The 15,655-nt window shown below is 43.1% G+C and overlaps 1 pseudogene; it reads left to right on the forward strand.

The window, feature by feature from the left end:
• Positions 1-3,613: 3,613 nt before the first annotated feature.
• Positions 3,614-15,655, forward strand: part of LOC147088202 (NACHT, LRR and PYD domains-containing protein 3-like) — a 53,353-nt pseudogene continuing 41,311 nt past the window's right edge.

Below are 15,655 nucleotides of genomic sequence, written 5' to 3' on the forward strand. Positions count from 1 at the left end.
TTTATCTAAAGCACAGATAGCAAATTGCACATTTGCGCCCAAAACTCTGGGGTTATTCAGGAATCCGGACTGAGGATCTGGTGAATGTTATAAAAATACTCGGCCTTGAAATATAATTTTTTGTAAGCAGAATAAATACTATATTACATTTTTTCACGCTTTCAAAATTCTCATTTTCTCCTCTGCTATAATTAGATCTCCCGTTGCATAATGGATTGATTGAGGAAGCTGGAAGTGAACAGAGACTGCAAATTGAGGAACAACAGCAGATGACTAGCACAAGATTGTGAGAGCATCAGCCAGAGAGAAAATGTCCGATTCAAAGGGGTCCAGAGATCGACTGGGGATAAAGGTCAGAGAAAATCTTATTGACTCAGGTACACACTGGTCCTGGAGGCAGTACATAACGTTTACAAAGCGAGGCAGGTCTTGTGAGAATGAGAGTCTGACCATCGCACTCAATTATCCATCATGAGGCCGTGCAATGGAATGTGAAGTGAAATCAGTTTCTGTCTCTAAATGCAGTAACAAGTAAATCTTAAAATAAAAGGGTTTGATCTAAGAGGTGACTCTGAGGCAGAGCCCAGCAGATGGACACGTGTCTTTTTGTTAGGTGGGGCTGAACTCACACCGACACCATCAGATCTCTGTGTTAAAATAGTTCAGATCTGGTGACCAATCAAGGGGAAATATTGAACAGGGAAACTAATCAAAATCAATTCATTGAACATGATGCAGAGACAAACCTATAGCCTGTGACCAGCAGGTATGGAGTATTGTCAGATAGTGATTGCTGAGTGCAGCGTTATTATACAAGAAGGAGGAGCAGGAGTAGGCCACAATGCCCCTAGAGCCTGTTCCACCATTCAATAATATCATGGCTGGTCATCGACCTCAACTCCACTCTCCCGCCCAATCGCCATATCCCTGGATTCCCCATGAGTCCAAAAATCTATCTATCTGAGCCTTGTGTAGACTCAAAGACTCAGCATTCAGAGCCCTCAGGGGCAGAGAATTCCAAAGATTCGCAACCCACTGAGTGAAGAAATTCCTCCTACTCTCAGTCATAAATGGCCGACCCCTTATCTTGAGAACATGTATCCTAGTTCTAGACACCCAGCCAGGGGAAACTACCTCTCAGCATCTAACCTTCAATTCCCTTCAGAATCTTGTATGTTTCAATGAGATCACCTCCCATTCTTCTAAACTTCAGAGAGCAGCGACCCATTCCACACAATCCCTCATCATAAGACAGCCCTCTTATCCCAGGAATCAATCTAGAGAACCTTCTTTGCTCCGCCTCCAAGACAAGTATATCCTTCCTTGGATAAGGAAACAAAAACAGTACACAGTACTGCAGGTGCGGTCTCACCAATGCCCTGTACAATCAAGACTTCCTTACTCTTTTACTCCAACCCCTTTGCAATAAAGGCCAACATGTCATTGCCTTCCTTAGGTTTGCTGTACCTGCATGTTAGCTTTCTGTACGATAGCAAAATAATTCGGATGCTGGAAATCCGAAAAACCAACAAAAACTGCTGGAAAAACTCAGCAGGCCAGGCAACATCCGTGGAGACAGAAATAGAGTCAAGATTTCCGGTCGGAACCCTTCGTTAGGACTGAAAAAACACAGGAAATGAAACAGATTAAAAGGCCAGTTTGGGGGCTGGGAAATGGGAATGACAGAACGAAAGAGAAGTGAATAGTCATTAAGAGGTATTCAAAATGAGACGAGATGGTGATAGGACTAGTAAAGATTCATAAGATGGCTCTAGTTTAGGTGTGAAATGCGCTGTCAGATTGAGAGACAGCTGCCATGTGGGAGAGAAAAAATGGGGAAAGGGCACAAAACAAAGGTTTGGATAAAAGATATATGTAAAAATGTAATGGGACCGAAGTTATGATCTGAAATTGTTAAGGGTTATGGAACCAAGGCGGGGAGATGGAGTTAAGATAAAGCTCAGCCATGATCGAATTGAATGGAGGAACAAGCTAGAACGAATGAGTGGCCTACTTCTGTTCCTACGTTCCTGCGCCTCTATTTAAAAAGCCAATGCTCCCATATACGTTTCTAAAAGGCTTCTCGTCCTGTCCTGCCACAGTCAAAGATTTCTGTATATATACCCCCAAGTTTTATTGTTGCTGCAACCAGTTTAAATTATACCAGTTGGTTTAAATTGCATCGACTCATTCTTCCTTCAAAAATGCAGCATTTCTCACTCCTCTGCACTAAATTTCACCTGCCATGTGTCTGCCCATTTCACCAGTGTCTCTATTTCCTCCTGGAGTCTTCTGTCATCCTCCTCACGGTTTACGACTTTTGTGAGGTTCGTGTCATCAACAAACTTTTAATTTATGCCCTGTATATACCTAAGTCCATGTCACTGAAATATATCAAAAAGAGCAGCAGTCCTAATACTGACCCCTGGGGATACTGTATACTTCCCTCCAGTATCGGTTCACAACCACTGTCTGTTTTCTGTCCTTTCGCCAATTTAGTATCCACGCTGCCACTGCTCCTTTAATGTTGTTAACCAATCTATTTTGAGATTCTTTATCGAAGGCCTTCTGAAAGACCATATACAGAACATCAACTGCACTACCTTCATCAACCCTCTCCTATTTCAGCCATTAGCTCATTCAAGTCAGGCCTTTAAAAATAATCCATTTTGTCTGTCGCTAATTAAACCATGTTCTTCCAAGTGACATTAATTTTGTTTCGGAAATGTTGTCCCGGGCAATTTCCTCAACACCGATGTTAAGCTGAGTCACCTGTAGTTATTTGGTTCATCACTCACTCCTTCATTCAACAGGGAACTATCGTTTGCAACCCTCCCGTCCTCTGGCACCTTTCTCATATCCAAGGATTGGAAGATTGTGGCAGAGCCGGTGACATTTATAATTTGAGCCCTGTCAACCATTTTAGTACATCGTCCTAATCGATTTATATCCTCTCCAATTTCTCTACCACCTCCTCCTTTACTGTACGATTGGAACCATCCTCTGCTTTAGTGTATACGGATGCAAATTGTTAATTTAGTACTTCAGCCATGTCCTCTGCTTCCTCAAGATGACTGCCTTTTTGGTCCTGAATCGGCCCCACCTTTCCTTGAACTATTCTTTCACGCTTTATATGTTTATAAAAGGCGTTAGTGTTCCCTATTATGTTACCACTACTCATTTCTCAGACATTCTCCTTGCCCCTCTGTTGCTTCTGTGTGTTTATTGCACTAGTGGCAGCGTTAGGGAAACAGCAACGTACTGAATATTACAAACACTCAAACTGTTACTGAATTAACTGAATCGCTTTTACATTTCCACAGTGGGGAAAGGAAAGGCCGCTGATTGATAGATTCAATGGACGCACGCGCACGGGAAAGCACAGAATGGAGAATTATGATTGTAAAAGAGCATTCAACTCAAGCACTTGTATATTCATGGCGTTTTCTGAGATTCCAGAGCTACCAGCTGCTGTACTGATGGGGGAGGAGGAACCTGATATCATGTTTAACAAGGCAACGTTCTCCTTCTCATTTTAATATTTCCCAGGAACACTCCTATTCATATTATATTTGTTACAGAGCATCAGAGCCTGGGAACGCCTGTCAGCACCATGGCTGAAGGTCCAGACAGGGGAGAAGATCGAACATCTTCAAAAAGAATGAGAATGTAAACAGGTAGGCTCAGAAAATACTTTAAAATACAATTTCTGTCCTGACGAATGGTCCAGATGTATTGCCTGAACCTGCAGCTCTCACATGTCGAGGGAGCAGGACAGGGGCTGAGTGCAAAGAGGGGAGTTAGTGGCCATCTAGAGGGACACCGCAGTCACAGGTGGAGGGAGCCCCTGAATACTGGAACTGTCCAATATATACCTGGCATTGAGGACTGTAAGGTGGATAGAGATAGTGACTCAGAGCTTCGCAGTCACAGGTGGAGGAAGCCCCTCAGTACTGGAACAGCCCAAAGATACCTGGTACTGGAAAGTGAAAGGTGGAGAGAGACAGTGACTCAGAGAATCGTCTTCTTGAGTAAACAGTGTGAAACCAGAGAGCAGGAGGCCACCCAGCGGGGAGAGAGTGAGAGGCAGGTGGGACACAGGAATAGGAGAGCGGTACTGGTGGTAGGTTTTATAGTCGGGGGAATAAACAATCTGTTCTGCAGCCCTGAGCATGTCCCGAATGGTTAGTTACCTCCCTGGTGCCAGGGGGAAGAACATCCTTAACCGGTGGGACCACCTCTGGGAAGGAAAGGAGAGCAGAAAATAGCCATGGTCGGAACCAGTAACCAGGATAGAAATACGTTTATAGAGGGAGTATTAAGACTGGGGCACTAAACTAAGAAACCAGGCCTCAAGATGTTGATCTCCGGATTGTTTTTCACTGGGCTGCTTAAGGAGGGAAGTATGAGGCTGGTCAATTTGCGGCTGCAGGGCTGGAGCAGGAGTGAAGTGTTCACGTTCTTGGGGCACTAGAGTGAGTACAGTTGGAAGTGAAGCGACGCATGCGACCTTTACCGACGAACAATAATGGTTTTACAGAAAAGATGAATGGAGCAGTGGGAGAGTATCAGGGGATGTGACTGGAGATTGTGAAATATCGGGAACTGAGACTGGAGAACGGTACTAATAAAAATGCTGAAGTTGAAACAGAAGATATAAGAAATACTGAAAAGTTATTGGCAAGAAAAAGGAAAGACGATTTGAAGTAGTGAGAGTTGTAGTTGTGTTTATAAAAAGAAGGAACGAGGACAAGTCAACATTTCAAGTGTTGGAGCTAGTACTGAGTTGTGTGTGAGTATACAAATCATTCCAAACATTCAGAAGCATGAGAGCTGTGATCTAGTATCTATAAACAGGGCCTTGGTTTTCACAGGACTCAGAGGGAGGTGCTTCTGGTGTTAACATTTTGAGGGATGAGCAGAAAATTTGTGGACGCCAGTATTAATAAAGCCTTCTACGACAGTGCATGAACAACAAGAACAAACTGGTGTTTATATAGCGCCTTTAAGTTTGGAAAACCTCTCAAGGTGCTTCACAGAAGGGTTGCCAATCAAAATTTGACACCGAGTCACATAAGGAGATGTTAGGGCAGGTAAAGTTTAAGGAACGTCTGAAAGAAGGAGAGAGAGAGAGCGAAGCAGAGGGGTTTAGAAGGTAAGGGTGTTCTAGGGAGAAATTCTAAGATGGAATCCATATGTACACAGTTCAGCAACAGGAAGGGAGATAGCACAATTCTTTGGTCCATCCAGCCTTTCCCACGCAATTGCGATGCTTTGTCATACTTTGTTCTTGCTATCCCAAACCAAACCGTGGGTGAGGTGAAAAAAAACAGGTAAAAACGCAGGCCAATTTGAGGGATTAAAATACGGGAAACTCCTCTTCTACCCATCTAGGCGATTGAAACTAGTCCAGCAGATCAATCTTACACTGAATTCCCGGAAATGTCTTCCTGTTGTAAGAGGTGATGTCCGCACCAAAGAGGAAAAGGTCCAGCTCTCACCTGAAGGAATTCACCGAGTCAGTGTCCACCGCCAGAGAGGTATCCTGTTCCAGAGGTCGACTATTCTCTGGGAAAAGAACCAGCTGCTGACACCTAACTTAAGTCTGGCCTTGCACAACTTAAAATTGTGACCCCTGGCCCTCCGTGAGCTATGTAATTGGAACAAGCTGTCAAATGGAACACAACCGATTCCCTTCATCATCTTATAAACCTCAATCAAATCACCGCTAAGTCTTTGCTTCTTTAAAGTGTAGAGTCCAAATTCTTATCCTATCTTGATAACTAAGTTGCTTTATACTGGGAATTAGTCTAATGTCCCTCCTCTGCAACAGTTTTAAAGCCTCAATATCACCCACCTTATGTGGGGATCATAACTGAACACGGTATTCCAAGTGAGGCCTTTACCAAGGTCATGTACTGGTACTGGGACAGAATAGGTCGTCTTACACCCTGCTCTCCTATGAATGCACCCGAATACCCCCTTTGTTCTAGCTATGGCTTCACGGCATTGGTCCTGTACCTGTAAGAGATGTATGCACTAGAATGCCCCGATCTTCCTTTCCCCCTCTTATTTAATGCCATGAAGGGTGTATGAATGTTGAGCACGCGCACTGCCCACAGGCATAACACGGCACTTATCCAAGCTAATCATCTTTTGCCAGTCACGTACCTAATCTCCTAACATATTAAGATGCAGTTTTGTTGAGATGTGACTATACAGGTTGATGGAATTTTGTACATGTAGTGTATGTGAGTTAACAGAAGGTGTTTGACAATGTGGTTCACAGGAAGCTGTAGCCGTTCGGTATATGATGAAATGCAGCCACAGTGGATAATGTGTTTATTTTTCTGCATTTGTGTTCACAGATCCAAACTATACAATCACTGAGTTCTTGACAAAATGCGATGAATACCAGCTGTTCCGATTCACGAAATTCTACCGGGACAGACTGGAACAGGCGATTGAAGCAGGGGTGAACGATATCAGCTTCTTGTTAAAAAACGAGAGGCATTTCAATGGACAAGAACATCGGGTAAGTGGGAGGGACACAGAACGAGTCTGGATTATCCAAACATCGCAGATCTGACAGGATGTCAGGTCTTAGAATCACAGAATGTTACCGAATAGAAACTCGTCAAATAGGAAATAAATAGATAAAACTGAAAATATTGTGAATCTGCAACAATGATATGAAGAGGTGAAAATACCCAACGGATCCTTCCGTATCTGTACAAAGGACAGGGGAACGGTTCAGGTATAACTCTTTGTGGACTGAAGAAAAAGGGAACAGTTTTAGTGGGACTGGGAAAAGGAGAGACCAGAGGCAACAGACAGGAATTACAGGGAATGTCAGGAGTTTACTGACCTGGAACCTACTGATCATAAATTAAGGAACCGAGAGATGACAAAATCAACTGTGGAGTAAATGAGAGGCATTTCAAGTGCAAAAACAAAGTGGTAAAATGGTTAAAATGTATGAGACAACAGCAGGAAAACTAACCCCCAAAGAATTAGGTTTGAAAACCCGACGCTGTGCAGATTTTTCCTGCCCCTGCATCACCGGGAGTCAATTCCAACTTCGACAGAGACTCAATACTGGCGGTAGAACCTGTCGTGGAGCGTCACTCCCCGTGACAGCACTTCAGGAATTTACAGCAAGCAGCCTGTAATATTCTGTAATAAGTCACACAACACCAGGTTATAGTCCAACAGCTTTATTTGAAATCACAAGCTTTCGGAGCACTGCTCCTACGTCAGGTGAAGTGTAATGGCATAGAATTAAATGTAAATGATAATCGGGCAGGGTGTGTAATGGACGGTTGAACTGCTACCAATTTACCCAGTTGATAATCTAGGAGACTAACTCTCATCCGAACCTTCTGCTCACTACACATTACCGTCAATATCCCACCGAGTCTAATCCCAATATTCTGCTCGCTATTTATTACCGTTAATATCACACCTAGTCTAATCCCAAGCTCCTGCTCACTACCCATTATCGTTAATAGCCCACCTAGTCTAATCCCAACCTCCTGCACACTACCCATTACCGTTAATATCCCACCTAGTCTAATCCCAACCTCCTGCTCAATACCCATTACCGTTAATATCACACCTAGTCTAATCCCAACCTCCCACTCACTACCCATTACGGTTAATATCCCACCTAGTCTAATCCCAACCTCCTGCTCACTACCCATTAACGTTAGTATCCCACCGAGTCTAATCCCCAACTCCTGCTCACTACCCATTACCGTTAATATACCACCTATTCTAATCCCAACCTCCCGCTCACTGCCCATTAGCGTTAATATCCCACCTAGTCTAATCCCAAACTCCTGCTCACTACCTGTTACCGTTAATATCCCACCATTCTAATCCCAACCTCCAGCTCACCCCCATTACTGTTAATATTCCACCTAGTCTGAACACAACCTCCTGCTTACCACCCATTACCGTTAATATCCCACCTAGTCTAATCCCAACCTTCTCCTCACCACCCATGACTGTTATTATCCAACTAATCTAATACCAACCTCCTGCTCACTACCTATTACTGTTAATATCCAAGCTGGTCTAATCCCAACCTACTGCTCACTACACATTACCGTTAATACCCCACTGTGTCATATTCCAACTCCTGCTCACTACCCATTACCGTTAATTTCCCACCTAGTCTAATCCCAAACACCTGCTCACTACCCATTACCGATAATATCCCACCTTGTCAAATTCCAAACTCCTGTTGACCGCATTATGGTTAGTATCTGAATCAGTCCAGGTGCAATCTTCTGATCACACACCATACTCCAGCATTTCTTTCTATCCACGCAGCAATAGAAATAGATTTTACCAACAAAAATGTCCACTGCTTCTACCATAGCTTGTAAGAAATCACACAACGCCAGGTTATAGTCCAACAGCTTTATTTGAAATCACAAGCTTTCAGAGCGCTGCTCCTTCATCAGGAAGGAGCAGCGCTCCCAAAGCTTGTGACTTCAATTAAAGCTGTTGGACTATAACCTGGTGTTGTGTGATTTCTTACATTTGTCCACCCCAGTCCAACACCGGCATCTCCACACCATGGCTACCATAGCTTGTGGGATTGAATTCTGCATTGTAACCACCTCGTGTTTAATTAAATTTATCAACCTTCACCCCAATTCTTCGAAATAGCCTACATATATGCCCTCTGGGCAATCAGTGCAAACTATCAATAACTGTTTATTTGATCATAATTCTTCAGAATCAGAAGACTTGCAGCAACTCCTCACTTAACCTATTCACCTCTAGTGGAATGAGTCCAATGTTCTCAAATCTCAGTCTCTAATGGTAACTTCACAACCCTGGTAACATCCTAGGGCAATTGCACGCCAGTTTTTCCATTGCTTTTACATCGTATAAATGGAGTGTCCAAACCTGTACACAACTGGGTAAATTACCTGCCCCTGTGCTCTTGGTGTGGAACGTCACTCCCAAGGGAGGAACATGAGGAAATTGAGATTTCTCAGTCTGTAATTAGCTGCCCCTGTGCTCTTGCTGTGGAGCCTCACTCCCCAGGGGGGAACATGAGGAAATTCAGATTACTCAGTCTCTAATTACCTGCCCCTGTTCACTTGATGTGGGACGTCACTCCCCAGGGGGGAACATGAGGAAACTGAGATTACCCAGCCTGTAATTACCAGCCCCTGTGCTCTTGGTGTGGGACGTCACTTCCCAGGGGGGAACATGAGGAAATTGAGATTACTCAGTCTCTAATTACCTGCCCTTGTTCACTTGGTGTGGGACGTCACTCCCCAGGGGGGAACATGAGGAAATTGAGATTACTCAGCCTGTAATTACCAGCCCCTGTGCCCTTGGTGTGGGAGGTCACTCCCCAGGGTGGAACATGAGGAAATTGAGATTACTCAGTCTCTAATTACCTGTGCTTGTTCACTTGATGTGGGACATCACTCCCCAGGGGGGAACATGAGGAAATTGAGATTACTCAGCCTGTAATTACCAGCCCCTGTGCTCTTGGTGTGGAACGTCACTCCCCGGGGGGGAACATGAGGAAATTGAGAGCACTCAGCCTGTAATTACAAACCCCTGTGCTCTTGGTGTGGGACGTCACTCCCCAGGGGGGTCCATGAGGAAATTTAGATTACTCAGTTTGTCATTTGCCGTCCGCTCACTTTAATGGTTTGGTTTCTGAACCATTTATTTCACGGAGTGAGTGACTGGGGGATGAATAGTGATAGTTTCATATTTTTGTAATAGGCCAGATTTTGCGGTAGAAATAACGGTGTGGCTAACAGCGCTCACTGTTGTTAAAGTGTAAATTGGACAGCAACTTCCAGCGACTGCACATGCCAAGTTAAACACGAAAATCGTGAAGGTCCTGTCCGAGTTGACCTGCTGCTCCCAAAGCTGGTCGAGAATGGCATCTCGCCGAGAGACTCGCCATTGGAATGCATGGAACGACGTAAAATTACTGTAGATACACAGCAAACCCGCCAGGAAAATTCAGGGCTTGCCTATTCCAGTGTAATTATTTGTTTAACGGTCTGAGCAGTCTTAACTAATGCCAGACAACTTCTCTTGCACTAAAAATTAACTGTTACACGTGTAGAGTCTCATTCCTTCGGATTTTAATTATTGTTGCAGCTGTACAAAGAAAAATCAGTAATATTGGTAACTTTACTTTCTGTCTCTTGTTTCATTCCCTCTGAACATAAGATAAAAAATAATAGCAGGAGTAGCCCATTTATCCCTTCGAGTCTGCTCCACCATTCAATTATATCATTGCTAATCTTTTACATCATCTCCTTTCCTGCACTATCTCCATAACCCTTGATTCCCTTAAGATTCAAAAATCTATCATAGAAACATAGAAGATAGGAGCAAGAGTAGGCCATTCGGCCCCTCGAGCCTGTTCCGCCATTTAATGAGATCATGGCTGACCTTCCAAATTTAGAACCCTGGCCCTGCCTTCTCCCCATATCCCTTGAAACCTTTAGCCTTAAGAAATATATCTAACTCCTTCTGGAATATATTGAATGAATTGGCCTCAATTGCCTTCTGTGGCAGAGAATTCTCCATGTTCACCACTCTCTGGTGAAGAAATTCCTCCTCATCTCAGTCATAAATGGCTTTCCCCTTACCCTTAGACTGTGACCCCCTGGTTCTTGACTCCCCGCCACCTGGAACATTCTTCCTGCATCTAGTCTATCTAGTCCTTTTAGAATTTTATAATTTTCAAATGATCCCCTCTAATTCTTCTAAATACTAGCGAATATAAGCCTAATTGAACCCATCTCTCCTGATACATCATTCCTGCCATCCCAGCTGTCAGTCTGGTGAATCTTCGCTGAAGTCCTGCCATGGCAAGAACATCCTTCCTCAGATAAGGCGATCAAAACTGCACACAATACTCAAGGTGTGGTCTCACCAAGGCCCTGTACAACTGCAGCAAGACATCCTTGTTCCTATACTCAAACCCTCTCACTACGAAGTCCAACATACCATTTGCCTTCTTAACCGCCTGCTGCAGCTGCATGCTTATCTTCAGCGACTGGTGCACAAGGACACCCATGTCTAGTTGCACTTCCCCTTCTCCCAATAATCCACATCCACTTGCTCTCCATTATCTATTCTACCAGTTACATCCTCAAAAATTTCCAGTAGATTAGTCAAGCATGATTTATCTTTGTAAATCCATGTTCACTTTGTCCGATGCTGGCACTGTTTTCCAAGTGCTCTGCTATTACATCTTTTATAATGGACTCTAGAATTTTCCCCACTCCCGATGTCAGGCTAAGCAGTCTATAATTCCCCGTTTTTTCTCTTCCACCTTTTTTAAATAGTGGCGTTACATTAGCTATCCTCCAACCCATGGGAGCTGTTACAGAGTCTATAGCATTTTGGAAGATGATCATCGACTATTTCTCGGGCCACTACCTTAAGTAACTTAGGATGTAGATTATCAGGCCCTAGGGATTTATTGGCCTTCAAACCCATCAATTTCCCAAACTCAATTTCCCTATGATTTCATTCTATTCCTCACTTTCATTAGACCCTATGTTCCCCGACATCTCTGGAAGGTTATTTGTGTCCTCCTTTGTGAAGACAGTACCAAAGTATGTATTTAATTGGCCAGCCATTTCTTTGTTCCCCATTATAAATTCCCCTGATTCTGACTGCAAGGGACCTACGCTTGACTTCACCAATTGTTTCCTCTTCACATATCTATAGAAGCTTTTACAGTCAGTTTTTATTTTCACTGAAAACTTACTCTCAAATTCTATTATCCCCCTCTTATTTAATCCCTTTGTCCTCCTTTGCTGAATGCTAAACTGCTCCCAATCCTCAGGTTTGCTGCTTTTACTGGCCAAATAATATGTCATCTCCTTGGATCTTATGCTCGCCCTAATTTCCCTTGTTAGCCACAGTTGAGTCACCATTTTTGCTTTTTTTGCCTAACAGTGATGAACAAATTCTGTAGTTCATCCATACGGTCTTCATATGTTTGCCATTGACTATCCACTGTCAGCCCTTTAAGTAACGTTCCCCAATTCATCCTAGCCAACTCGTGCCTCATACCATCGTAGTTTGCTTTATTTATATTCAGGACACTAGTCTCTGTGTCAATTACTTCACTATCCATTTTATTGAAGAATTCTATCATATTATGATCGCTCCTCCCCAAGAGGCCTCGAACAACATCATTGTTAATTAATCCTCTCTCATTACATAATACCCGGTCAAAGATGGCCTGATTTCTAGTTGGTTCCTCGACTTATTGGTCCTGGAAACCATCCCGTATACACTCTCGGAATTTCACCTCTACAGGATTGTTGCTAGTTTGGTTAGCCCAATCTATATGTAGATTAAAGTCACCCATGATAACTGCTGTGCCCTTATTGCATGCGTCTCCAGTTTCCCGTTAATGCCATCCCCAACTTCAGCTTTACTGTTTTGGGTTCTGTATACAACTTCAACTAACGTTTTCTGCGCCTTGGTATTTCCCTGCTCTGCCCATATAGATTCCACATCATCAGAGCTAATATCCTTCCTTACTATTGTGTTAATCTCCTCTTTAACCAGCAATGCCACCGCACCTCCTTTTCTTTTTTTCCTGTCCTTCCTGAACATTGAATACCCCTGGTTGTTGAATTCCCAGTCTTGGTCACCCTGGAGCCATGTCTCCGTAATCCCAATAATAACATATCTGTTTAAATCTATTTGCACAGCGAATTCATCCACCTAATTACGAATGCTCCTCGCATTAAGACACAAAGCCTTCAGGCTTGATTTTTTAACATTCTTAGTACTTTTAGAATTCTTATTTACTGTGGCCCTGTTTGATTAACACAATTGATTTCTCTGCTTTCCACTTCTGCTTTACTCCTTCCTGTTCTTTGTTTCTATCTTTGCTTCCCTTTCCTCTGTCTCCTTGTGCAGGTCCCCAAACCCCTCTTATTTTATTTTAAATCCTCCCCAACAGCACTAACAAACACTGCCCGTAGGACATTGGTTCCGGTCCCGCCCAGGTGCAAACCGTCCAGTTTGTACTAATCCCACCTCCCCCAGAATCGGTTCCAATGTCCCAGGAATTTGAATCCCTCCCCCTTGCACCATTCCTCTAGCCACGTATTCATCTAAAATATCCTTCTATTTCTACTCTGATTAGCACGTGGCACTGGTAGAAATCCTGTGATAACTATTTTGAAGTCTATTTTTTAATTTTCCTCCTAACACCCTATATTCAGCTTTTAGGACCTCATCCTTTTTTTTTACCTATATCGACGGCACCTATATGCACCACAGCTGGCTGTATAGCCTCTCCCTCCAGAATGCCCTGGCTGGCATTGCAGATTTGACTGGGCTGGGTGTTATTTCGATGTGTCCAATTCCAATGCCGAATCCGAGCGGTCCACCCAGATTTATTCTTTTGTATCTTTCTTTGTCGAGTCTTTCTTGGCCATTTCAGAGGCCATCACATTGGTGAAGGACTGGAGTCACGTATAGATCAGGCATAAATGGCATTTGGTTTTACCACAATCTTTCCAATATCAGCTTTTTATTTCGAAATATTTCAAATTCGGATTTGAATTCAAACTCTTGAAACAATCACGATGATACTCGTCCAGTAACATAACCAACAGGCTATCGTTCTCTACACCTCGCCATCTCTATATCATTACCCGTCCAGTAACAAAACCAACAGTCTATCATTCTCGACGTCTCATCATCTCTGTTTCCATTGTCTGATTGCACCTCTGTGAAGTGCCTTTCGACGCTTTCTTTTCTGCATTAAAGGTGTTATATAAATGTAAGTTTTGATGATGAAAGTCCTGATTACACCAACCCCATTGCTGGATATATGTTCCCGGTTACAGAGGTTTCATACCGGCAGCAGATGTGTAAAATAACGGGTGTCAGACATTTCAAATAACGGGGGGGAAAACAATTAGATTTTTCATCATTATTTTTATTGGTCGACTCTCCGACCCTACACATCAACAGTGATTGTTTCTTTTAGTCAGTGTAATTTTTCAGGCAGTTGTTTAGCTATTTCTTTCACTTCAGATTTGTTCCTTCCCTGCCACTACAGCTCTGACTCACTGATTTTTTATTTCTCAGGAAATCACAAGGTGCAGCAGCAGGAAAAAATGTGAGAAACGAGTCTATCATATTGTCAGTCAGTAATCTAAATTCATGTCAGGCACTGAAGGACAGAGACAAATATTCACATTAAATCTGCTGCAGGTTCTCAGTGATTCCTCACTCTCCGAGAACTATAATTCTTCAAATGTCTTTTCCGTTAATGACTGAATCAAGATCCTTACAGAATATTCAGCCCATGTTCAGAATGGATCAGAACCCGGCACAGTGAATGCTTTCTGTGCTCAACAACTGGGAGTTCCCATTAATAAGCAGATCCTTTCCTTCTCATTCTCGGTGTTTATATTTCACTTAAAGCCTCAATATATTCATTATTGTTCTTTATAGAAAGTCACTGAGCTCGTGGAGAAGGGAAACCGGGCAGACATTTCCAAACTTCTCCTAAATCTGGTGATGGAGAAAAGCTCTCGGGCCCGAAGGGTGATGTGGGAAACCTTTGTGAAAATGCATCATGGGGTTCCAAAGCTGGACAAAATACTGAAAGAAATACAGGAACTTGGTATGGTAAAATCACCAACTGAATTCAATTTTACATTCAAACACGATTTTACTATAATATTACACAGATCTGATTTCATGAACGCTAATTGTTTTAAACAGGTTCTGATCCATTTGATTACATGAACATCGCACGAGGTTTATCCGAAGTATCCAATCAACTGAGAGGTAAGTGATGAAATGGAGATTTCAGGCCGTTTTTTTCACGATAGAATCCAAATATTTGACTTGAGCCGATTGTTTAAAAATTGTCAGAATCTGTGAATGAGAAGTTGAAAGGCTAAGGAAATAGGATTGAACATTGGTTGGATTCGTGATTAATCCACAGATGTTCTGCATAGATTCAATTAACAAACCACGCCCATTTTCGAATTATTGGTAAAATTTCAAGTCTTGAACGCTCCAGTTAATCCAACTGCACATTGTGTACACCTGGCAGGATCCTGATTCACTGCGAAACTCCATACACACCTGGCAGGGTCCTGATTCACTGTGAAAACCAATATACACTTTGTTAGATCCTGATACGCTCTGAAACTCCATACACACCTGGCAAGCTCCTGACACACTGTGAATCCCCATACACACCTTGTAGGATCCTGATTCACAGTGAAACCCCATACAGACATAGCAGGGTCCTGATTCACTGTGAATCCCCATACACGCCTAGTAGGATCCAGATTCACTGTGAACCCCCATACAGAACTGGCAGGGTCCTGATTCACTGTGAAACCCCATATACACTTTGCTAGATCCTGATACACCCTGAAAACCCATGCACACCTGGCAGGATCCTGGTACACTGTGAAAGCCCATACACACCTGGCAGGATGCTGATTCACTGTGAAACTCCATATACACCTGGAAAGATTCTGATCCACTTTGAAGCACTATACTCATCTGGCAGCATTCTGATACATTGTGAATCCTGTTCACATCTGGCTGGAACCTGATAAACTGTGAAACCCCATACACACCTGGCAGGATC

The sequence above is a fragment of the Somniosus microcephalus genome, unplaced genomic scaffold, assembly GCF_052327205.1.
Source record: "Somniosus microcephalus isolate GS21.2 unplaced genomic scaffold, FLI_Smic_1.0 unresolved_chr5, whole genome shotgun sequence".
NCBI lineage: Eukaryota > Metazoa > Chordata > Chondrichthyes > Squaliformes > Somniosidae > Somniosus > Somniosus microcephalus.